Below are 9,269 nucleotides of genomic sequence, written 5' to 3' on the forward strand. Positions count from 1 at the left end.
CAGACCAGCTGGCAGACTATTCACAGAAAAGTACTGTTCTTTCTGGAAATACTCAGGACTGAAAGCATCTGCAAAGGAGTTGACAGAAGCTTTCTCAGATTGATTGCATGAAGACAGTGCCAACCATCATTTTAGAAATTTGAACTGAATTAGAACAGGTACGGTGTTTTAAAGCTGTGGTTTTGAGGTTTTGACACCCTGTAAGTTTTACATATGCCCAAGAAATGGCAGAAGCAGCACACATCTGCTTTGCACATAAAATTGTCATTTCCATATCTAGTTGCTTTATAACCAGATTCTTGTGCTACTTTGAGATGCAGTGGAACAAGAGTTTTTATCAGCCTCACCTGAATAACAGAGACATCGGGCAACAGCTGGGAGGTGGCCTGTGCAGATCTTTAAGCTTGATTCCATCCTCTTGGGCCTCTGAGCCCAGCATTCAGAGAATTAATTCTTTGCACGGGGCCTCTGCATGACCTGCCCCTCCCCCCTTGGTCAACCTGGAGCCTGCATCCTTGATTCTGGTTCTTGAAGTCTAACATCTTGGAGACAGTTACTGAAATTTAATGGAAATCCTGTGAAAAGAGTGATGTATTTGGACCAGATTGATAGCTATCTTAAAAAGCTGTGCCTGGGCATGATTCCTGAGAAACTGCATTTAGTCTGTCACAGAGCACATGAACCCAAAGGGTACAAATACCCAACTCTACTATTTAAAACCACCCAGGGCTCTCACTGTGCCTTTTGTTGAGTGAAATTGCATTATCTAATGAACAGTCAATGTTCAGCTGACACCTGAGGGTTCAAATAGCTAATCCTGAACTAAATTTACTGATTTGTTCTCTGTTTCTAATTGTTACCATTGTTGAGCTTGTTCTCCTAATGTTGAGCCCCTCTCGAGGCCCTGACTCTCAGCCCATGAGTCTCAGCCTGGAAAACCTGTGGGCTCTGGAACCACAACTGTTATAGTTTAGACGTAATGGAAGCTATGCTGACTATTGGACCCACTTGTGACTTTAATTCACCTACCTCCTTTATTTTTTCTCATTCGTTCATTGTTTTCACTCACGCAAAACAAATTTATTTGTGAGGGACTCTGCAGGTGCTGAGCCCAACGATTTTGTCCCGGCCCCGAGGAGTTTGTGGTCATTGTCAATCCCAGGATGCAGTGGTAACTCACCCAGGCTTTGGGCTTTCACTCTCTGGATCTCAGATATTGGAGTAGACCGTGTCTCTGATTTCTCAGAGCCTGTAAATGCAGGGTCAAGGCCTGGCTTTCCTGGTGTGAAAGTTTCCCCACGTATTTAGTGATGTAGCACTGCATGGCAGTGGCTAAGTCTAATGTGTTGATTCTGTATTACAGAAGAGAATGTCTTTCATCTTTGCACCACGTAGAAGTCCAGCATGGTATGTCAGAGCACCTGGAGGGAAAGGACCATATTTTATTCATTGCTTTCTCAGCTTCTGGCACAAAGCCTAGCATGTAGTAGGAGCTTTCAAAACGAATAGTGTGAACGGATATATCTGCTCAAAGTGCGTATCTTCCTCCAGGATCAGTGAGGTCATTTTTCCAGATAAAGAGAAACTTTATTCTTCCAGTGCATAGTTCAGCTTCTGAAATGGAGACAAGACAAAAGAGAATGACCCATCACCTCCCCATGAATGCAGCCAAACTGGATGTGACAAGATGTGGCACCAGCCAGCAGAGTTCATCTTCTCTGTTCTGCAGAATGTTGTTGATGAGGCATGGACCCTTACTGAAGGTGTGACTTGGCAGAAAGGGGCTGTGCCCAGAGACCAGAAGTTTAGGGACCAAAATAATGCAACCACTTCCCTTCTACACATCCCTTCCTGGAACTGGCATTTCAATTGCTCAACAAATTGCAGGTGAGCTTCTGTTCTGATTATTGGGGATGTAATAGTGAGCCAAGCAGAGAGTCCCAGTCTTCCTGGAGCATTTCATAGAGCATTCATGTGCCAATGTGGGAGTGTGTGTATGATCTATAAATGCAATCAATGCTTACAGAGTATGTTAGAAAGTGACACATGGTATGGAGAGATATGAAGCAGGGAAGGGGGTAGGGGATGCTGGGGTGGGGATGATTTTAAACAGGGTGGCAGGGAAGCCTAGTTGTAAAGGTGATATTGGAGAAAAAGATCTAAAGCTGGTAAGGGAGTGAGCCACGTGGATTTTGCTGGGAAGAGTATTACAGAGCGAACAGGGTCTATAAAACCTCAGGCAGGTTGTGTCTGGTGTGGTCAAAGAACAGTAAGGAGACCAATGTGGCTGGAGGTGTGGGGGGCGTGGGTGAGGGACACAGATCAGGTGGTGCCTTTTAAGAAAGGGAGGAACTAAACGCCCGCCACGTGTTTCTCGTTCCTCCACACTTACCAAATTCCTTCACTTTCTTCAAGGGTCTACATAGGTCAGTCATTCGGGAATCTGAATCAAAATCTTCCAGAAACGTAAAACAAGTAGTTATTGGCCCAAGATTGAATTAGAATGCTGAGATTGCTCTGCTCTGAGTCTCATGCTATATCTGTTAGGGTATATAACCATGCTATATCTGTTGGGGAGGGAAGCTTGGTACTGTAAAATTAGGCACCTTGAGGAGTTTAATAAAGGTGTTATTTACAATGATGCAGGCAGAGTGTAGGGAGAGAAAGAGGGATGATGTAGTGTCCAAGGGATTAGCAGCACCAGGAGCTGTTGCCACTCCCAGGCCTGAGGGAACAGAAAGAGGGAGGAGTACCTGGAGCCAGTGAGGCCAGCTGTCTGGAGAGGCTCATCTGGCAGGAGCAGTGACCTTTGACTGAGGGTCTCACCAGCCCATTGTGACCCCTAGGGAGAGAGCTGAAGTAATAAGCCCAAAACGCATTATCTTCTCTCCCTCTGTCCTCCTGCTAGTGCTGCCCATGAGCTGACTTCAACTAGAAACTGGAGGGCAGGGGAGCTCATTGATGTGGTGTGCATGGGGCAAACTTCCGGATTATGGAGCCTGCTGGAGAAGAATGGAGAGTGGATCTGAAGGAGTGACTGGAAGGCATCTGACATAGGCGTGCAGGCTAGAGCGAAGAGGGGGACATGGGACCAAGCAGAAAGTGAGACTGAGGAATGGCAGCCTCTTTGTGTAAGCAAGGTGGTTAGTCCCAGGTTGCTGCATTGAAGTTGAGTAGCCTGAGGACATCTTACTGCTACCCGGAGAGGACCACCCATTCTTAGTTGTCCAATGAGTGATCACGTTTGGAGCAATGGTCATCTCTGCAGTGAGACTCTGCCCAACACCCCATCTGCCCCAAATTTATGAAGAACACCAGCACATTTACAGGTGCCCACAGATGGGAGGGCAGGATACTTGGACTTCTTGAAGGTTATGATGGGATGAAGGCAGAGCCTCATGTCTGGCCAAGGTGGGACCACACTCAGCCCATTTAGCCAACACTGCAGCTGACTGTGCTGTTTCAGTTAACTTGATATAACCAGGAGCATTCCTGGGCAGGACAGCAGAGGCTCAGAGCTGCAGCTGCTGGAGGATTTAGATTTCTCTGCCTTCAATGGCATTAGAAATTGGACTATTTGTGGATTTGGGTTTTGTTTTGTTTTGTTTTGTTTTTTTGATTATAGAGCCGACTGCAACTGATGATATGGATGACTGGAATCTCTCAAATTTCAAATTTCATTATATTTCAGATTGTCCCCAAGTCCTTACTATGCCCTGCTGGGCCTTGTGGAAACCAGCTCCTGCTCACTGCACTGCCTTCATTTGGAGGCACTTTCTTCTGGCACCCTAGTCACCCTAAAGCTATCTTCCAGGGGCCCAAAGGGCCACATTTCTTTCCAACTTTTGGCCTGGCCCCTCCAATATCCTCTGCCTCTCTTCCTTTAACCATTTTGCTCCTTAAGTTCTACTCAGCTCAAAATCATGCCTCATCGAAGCCCTCCCTGACACTCCGGACTGGGCTGAGTCATCACTTGCAGGCCTTCATAGCATCTTTCCCAATAACACTTCTCACATTTGTAATTAAATTGTTCATTGACTAACTAGTTGTTTCATGTCTGCTGTCCCTGCCCATATTTGAGTATAAGCTCTATATTTTGCTGCTGTCCAATGCCTGTGCATAGAAAGCACTCTATAAATATTCGAGGGAATTACTGACCAAAAGGAAAAAATAAGTTAGGAGTGGGTGTACACACATAGCACAGAAAAGAAATACAAGGAGTCATAGATTGAAAAGGATGTACCTGTCCACCCTCTCCTCACCTCAGCCTTTCTGGGTGCTAGGAGAGAGGGCAAGTTAGAGGCAGCAGTCAGAAGCAGTGAAAGAAAAGGGAGCATGGAGATGGAAGAGTGACAAATTGACTGCCCGGACACCTGGGGATGGTGAAGAAAAGCAGCTGTCAGATGTATCAGCACTGACCTAAAGCTCTGTAGCAAAAGAAAATCCACTCAGGCAATATAATCAGAAGAAAACTTTAAAAATGTGGGAACAGCAAACTGCCCACTCTGCTGGCTGATTTGCAAAGGTCCAGGCTTAAGATTTGAAGTGATGACAGGTTCAGGCTATCAAAAATTATTTTAACTAGTGTCCTGACATGTGGAGAATTCAAAAGCCAAAAAATCAAGTGGGCTATTTGTAAGATGTTTATAGCTCTCTGGTCCATCAGGGCAACAAACACATCAAAGCATCAATATACTGTTATTAGAATTCACCAGCCCCAAATTATAAAGTAGTCAGGGACAGAGAATAAAATGGCACGACTAAAGCCTAAATCTTTATTTCATGATGGCAGATTTATGTGTGTAGGATGAGATGGTCTCTGTGAAGGGGTTCACATTACAAACTTGGGCCTGACAGGGTCTAAGAAATAATGGTTGGCCCCAGAGGAGGATGGAGTTGAAGTTTATAGGGAGCTCAGAGAAATGATTTAGGGCACCCATGAGAATGACAAGAAAGAGAGTGGTGAAATAGGTGAGGAGCAGAGGGAGAAAGGGAGAGAGGTTGTAGGGGGAGGGAGGGAGGTAGACAAAAGAGGCAAATTTGACAGGTACTGGCCATTGCAAGTTCTTCATTCTGGCTTCAAGTTTTGAATTAATACTGACTAATCACGATAACATTATTCCTTTCTGGTGATGTTGATCAGCTAAAGGGCTTAGCTTCTAAGAATTGATGAAGATCTCCTCTATTCCTTTTCACTGTGCTGGCTTTCTGTTACATGCCTGTTTTCCCGAAGCCTGTGACAGAAAATGCCATAATTTACAATAGTTGGTATGATAACATATAATAGATTAAAAGATAACATACCATGTAATATGCATCTTTTTTTTTCTTTAATGGTATTTTTTGTTCCAGCATTAACACATTATAGTAAAAATTCAAGATATGACATGCAATAGAATACATGATAATGTGCAGTAAAATATTAAAATTAAAGCATATTCTTTTTTTTTTTTTAATTTATTTATTATTATTAAACTTCAAGTTGTAGGGTACATGTGCACAACGTGCAGGTTTGCTACATATGTATACTTGTGCCATGTTGGTGTGCTGCACCCATCAACTCGTCATTTACATCAGGTATAACTCCCAATGCAATCCCTCCCCCCTCCCCGCTCCCCATGATAGGCCCCGGTGTGTGATGTTCCCCTTCCCGAGTCCAAGTGATCTCATTGTTCAGTTCCCACCTACGAGTGAGAACATGCGGTGTTTGGTTTTCTGTTCTTGTGATAGTTTGCTAAGAATGATGGTTTCCAGCTGCATCCATGTCCCTACAAAGGACACAAACTCATCCTTTTTTATGGCTGCATAGTATTCCATGGTGTATATGTGCCACATTTTCTTAATCCAATCTGTCACTGATGGACATTTGGGTTGATTCCAAGTCTTTGCTATTGTGAATAGTGCTGCAATAAACATACGTGTGCATGTGTCCTTATAGCAGCATAATTTATAATCCTTTGGGTATATACCCAGTAATGGGATGGCTGGGTCATATGGTACATCTAGTTCTAGATCCTTGAGGAATCGCCATACTGTTTTCCATAATGGTTGAACTAGTTTACACTCCCACCAACAGTGTAAAAGTGTTCCTATTTCTCCACATCCTCTCCAGCACCTGTTGTTTCCTGACTTTTGAATGATCGCCATTCTAACTGGTGTGAGATGGTATCTCATTGTGGTTTTGATTTGCATTTCTCTGATGGTCAGTGATGATGAGCATTTTTTCATGTGTCTGTTGGCTGTATGAATGTCTTCTTTTGAGAAATGTCTGTTCATATCCTTTGCCCACTTTTGGATGGGGTTGTTTGTTTTTTTCTTGTAAATTTGTTTGAGTTCTTTGTAGGTTCTGGATATTAGCCCTTTGTCAGATGAGTAGATTGCAAAAATTTTCTCCCATTCTGTAGGTTGCCTGCTCACTCTGATGGTAGTTTCTTTTGCTGTGCAGAAGCTCTTTAGTTTGATGAGATCCCATTTGTCAATTTTGGCTTTTGCTGCCGTTGCTTTTGGTGTTTTAGACATGAAGTCTTTGCCCATGCCTATGTCCTGAATGGTACTACCTAGGTTTTCCTCTAGGATTTTTATGGTATTAGGTCTAACATTTAAGTCTCTAATCCATCTTGAATTAATTTTCGTATAAGGAGTAAGGAAAGGATCCAGTTTCAGCTTTCTACTTATGGCTAGCCAGTTTTCCCAGCACCATTTATTAAATAGGGAATCCTTTCCCCATTTCTTGTTTCTCTCAGGTTTGTCAAAGATCAGATGGCTGTAGATGTGTGGTATGATTTCTGAGGACTCTGTTCTGTTCCATTGGTCTATATCTCTGTTTTGGTACCAGTACCATGCTGTTTTGGTTACTGTAGCCTTGTAGTATAGTTTGAAGTCAGGTAGCGTGATGCCTCCAGCTTTGTTCTTTTGACTTAGGATTGTCTTGGAGATGTGGGCTCTTTTTTGGTTCCATATGAACTTTAAGGCAGTTTTTTCCAATTCTGTGAAGAAGCTCATTGGTAGCTTGATGGGGATGGCATTGAATCTATAAATTACCTTGGGCAGTATGGCCATTTTCACGATATTGATTCTTCCTATCCATGAGCATGGTATGTTCTTCCATTTGTTTGTGTCCTCTTTGATTTCACTGAGCAGTGGTTTGTAGTTCTCCTTGAAGAGGTCCTTTACATCCCTTGTAAGTTGGATTCCTAGGTATTTTATTCTCTTTGAAGCAATTGTGAATGGAAGTTCATTCCTGATTTGGCTCTCTGTTTGACTGTCACTGGTGTATAAGAATGCTTGTGATTTTTGCACATTAATTTTGTATCCTGAGACTTTGCTGAAGTTGCTGATCAGCTTAAGGAGATTTTGGGCTGAGACAATGGGGTTTTCTAAATATACAATCATGTCGTCTGCAAACAGGGACAATTTGACTTCTTCTTTTCCTAACTGAATCCCCTTGATTTCTTTCTCTTGCCTGATTGCCCTAGCCAGAACTTCCAACACTATGTTGAATAGGAGTGGTGAGAGAGGGCATCCCTGTCTTGTGCCAGTTTTCAAAGGGAATTTTTCCAGTTTTTGCCCATTCAGTATGATATTGGCTGTGGGTTTGTCATAAATAGCTCTTATGATTTTGAGGTACGTTCCATCAATACCGAATTTATTGAGCGTTTTTAGCATGAAGGGCTGTTGAATTTTGTCAAAAGCCTTTTCTGCATCTATTGAGATAATGATGTGGTTCTTGTCTTTGGTTCTGTTTATATGCTGGATTATGTTTATTGATTTGCGAATGTTGAACCAGCCTTGCATCCCAGGGATGAAGCCCACTTGATCATGGTGGATAAGCTTTTTGATGTGCTGCTGAATCCGGTTTGCCAGTATTTTATTGAGGATTTTTGCATCGATGTTCATCAGGGATATTGGTCTAAAATTCTCTTTTTTTGTTGTGTCTCTGCCAGGCTTTGGTATCAGGATGATGTTGGCCTCATAAAATGAGTTAGGGAGGATTCCCTCTTTTTCTATTGATTGGAATAGTTTCAGAAGGAATGGTACCAGCTCCTCCTTGTACCTCTGGTAGAATTCAGCTGTGAATCCATCTGGTCCTGGACTTTTTTTGATTGGTAGGCTATTAATTATTGCCTCAATTTCAGAGCCTACTATTGGTCTATTCAGGGATTCAACTTCTTCCTGGTTTAGTCTTGGAAGAGTGTAAGTGTCCAGGAAATTATCCATTTCTTCTAGATTTTCCAGTTTATTTGCGTAGAGGTGTTTATAGTATTCTCTGATGGTAGTTTGTATTTCTGTGGGGTCGGTGGTGATATCCCCTTTATCATTTTTAATTGCGTCGATTTGATTCTTCTCTCTTTTCTTCTTTATTAGTCTTGCTAGTGGTCTGTCAATTTTGTTGATCTTTTCAAAAAACCAACTCCTGGATTCATTGATTTTTTGGAGGGTTTTTTGTGTCTCTATCTCCTTCAGTTCTGCTCTGATCTTAGTTATTTCTTGCCTTCTGCTAGCTTTCGAATGTGTTTGCTCTTGCTTCTCTAGTTCTTTTAATTGCGATGTTAGAGTGTCAATTTTAGATCTTTCCTGCTTTCTCTTGTGGGCATTTAGTGCTATAAATTTCCCTCTACACACTGCTTTAAATGTGTCCCAGAGATTCTGGTATGTTGTATCTTTGTTCTCATTGGTTTCAAAGAACATCTTTATTTCTGCCTTCATTTCGTTATGTACCCAGTAGTCATTCAGGAGCAGGTTGTTCAGTTTCCATGTAGTTGAGCGGTTTTGATTGAGTTTCTTAGTCCTGAGTTCTAATTTGATTGCACTGTGGTCTGAGAGACAGTTTGTTATAATTTCTGTTCTTGTACATTTGCTGAGGAGTGCTTTACTTCCAATTACGTGGTCAATTTTGGAGTAAGTACGATGTGGTGCTGAGAAGAATGTATATTCTGTTGATTTGGGGTGGAGAGTTCTATAGATGTCTATTAGGTCTGCTTGCTGCAGAGATGAGTTCAATTCCTGGATATCCTTGTTAACTTTCTGTCTCGTTGATCTGTCTAATGTTGACAGTGGAGTGTTGAAGTCTCCCATTATTATTGTATGGGAGTCTAAGTCTCTTTGTAAGTCTCTAAGGACTTGCTTTATGAATCTGGGTGCTCCTGTATTGGGTGCATATATATTTAGGATAGTTAGCTCTTCCTGTTGAATTGATCCCTTTACCATTATGTAATGTCCTTCTTTGTCTCTTTTGATCTTTGATGGTTTAAAGTCTGTTTTATCAGAGA

This window comes from Chlorocebus sabaeus, chromosome 3 (assembly GCF_047675955.1).
Source record: "Chlorocebus sabaeus isolate Y175 chromosome 3, mChlSab1.0.hap1, whole genome shotgun sequence".
Classification (NCBI taxonomy): domain Eukaryota; kingdom Metazoa; phylum Chordata; class Mammalia; order Primates; family Cercopithecidae; genus Chlorocebus; species Chlorocebus sabaeus.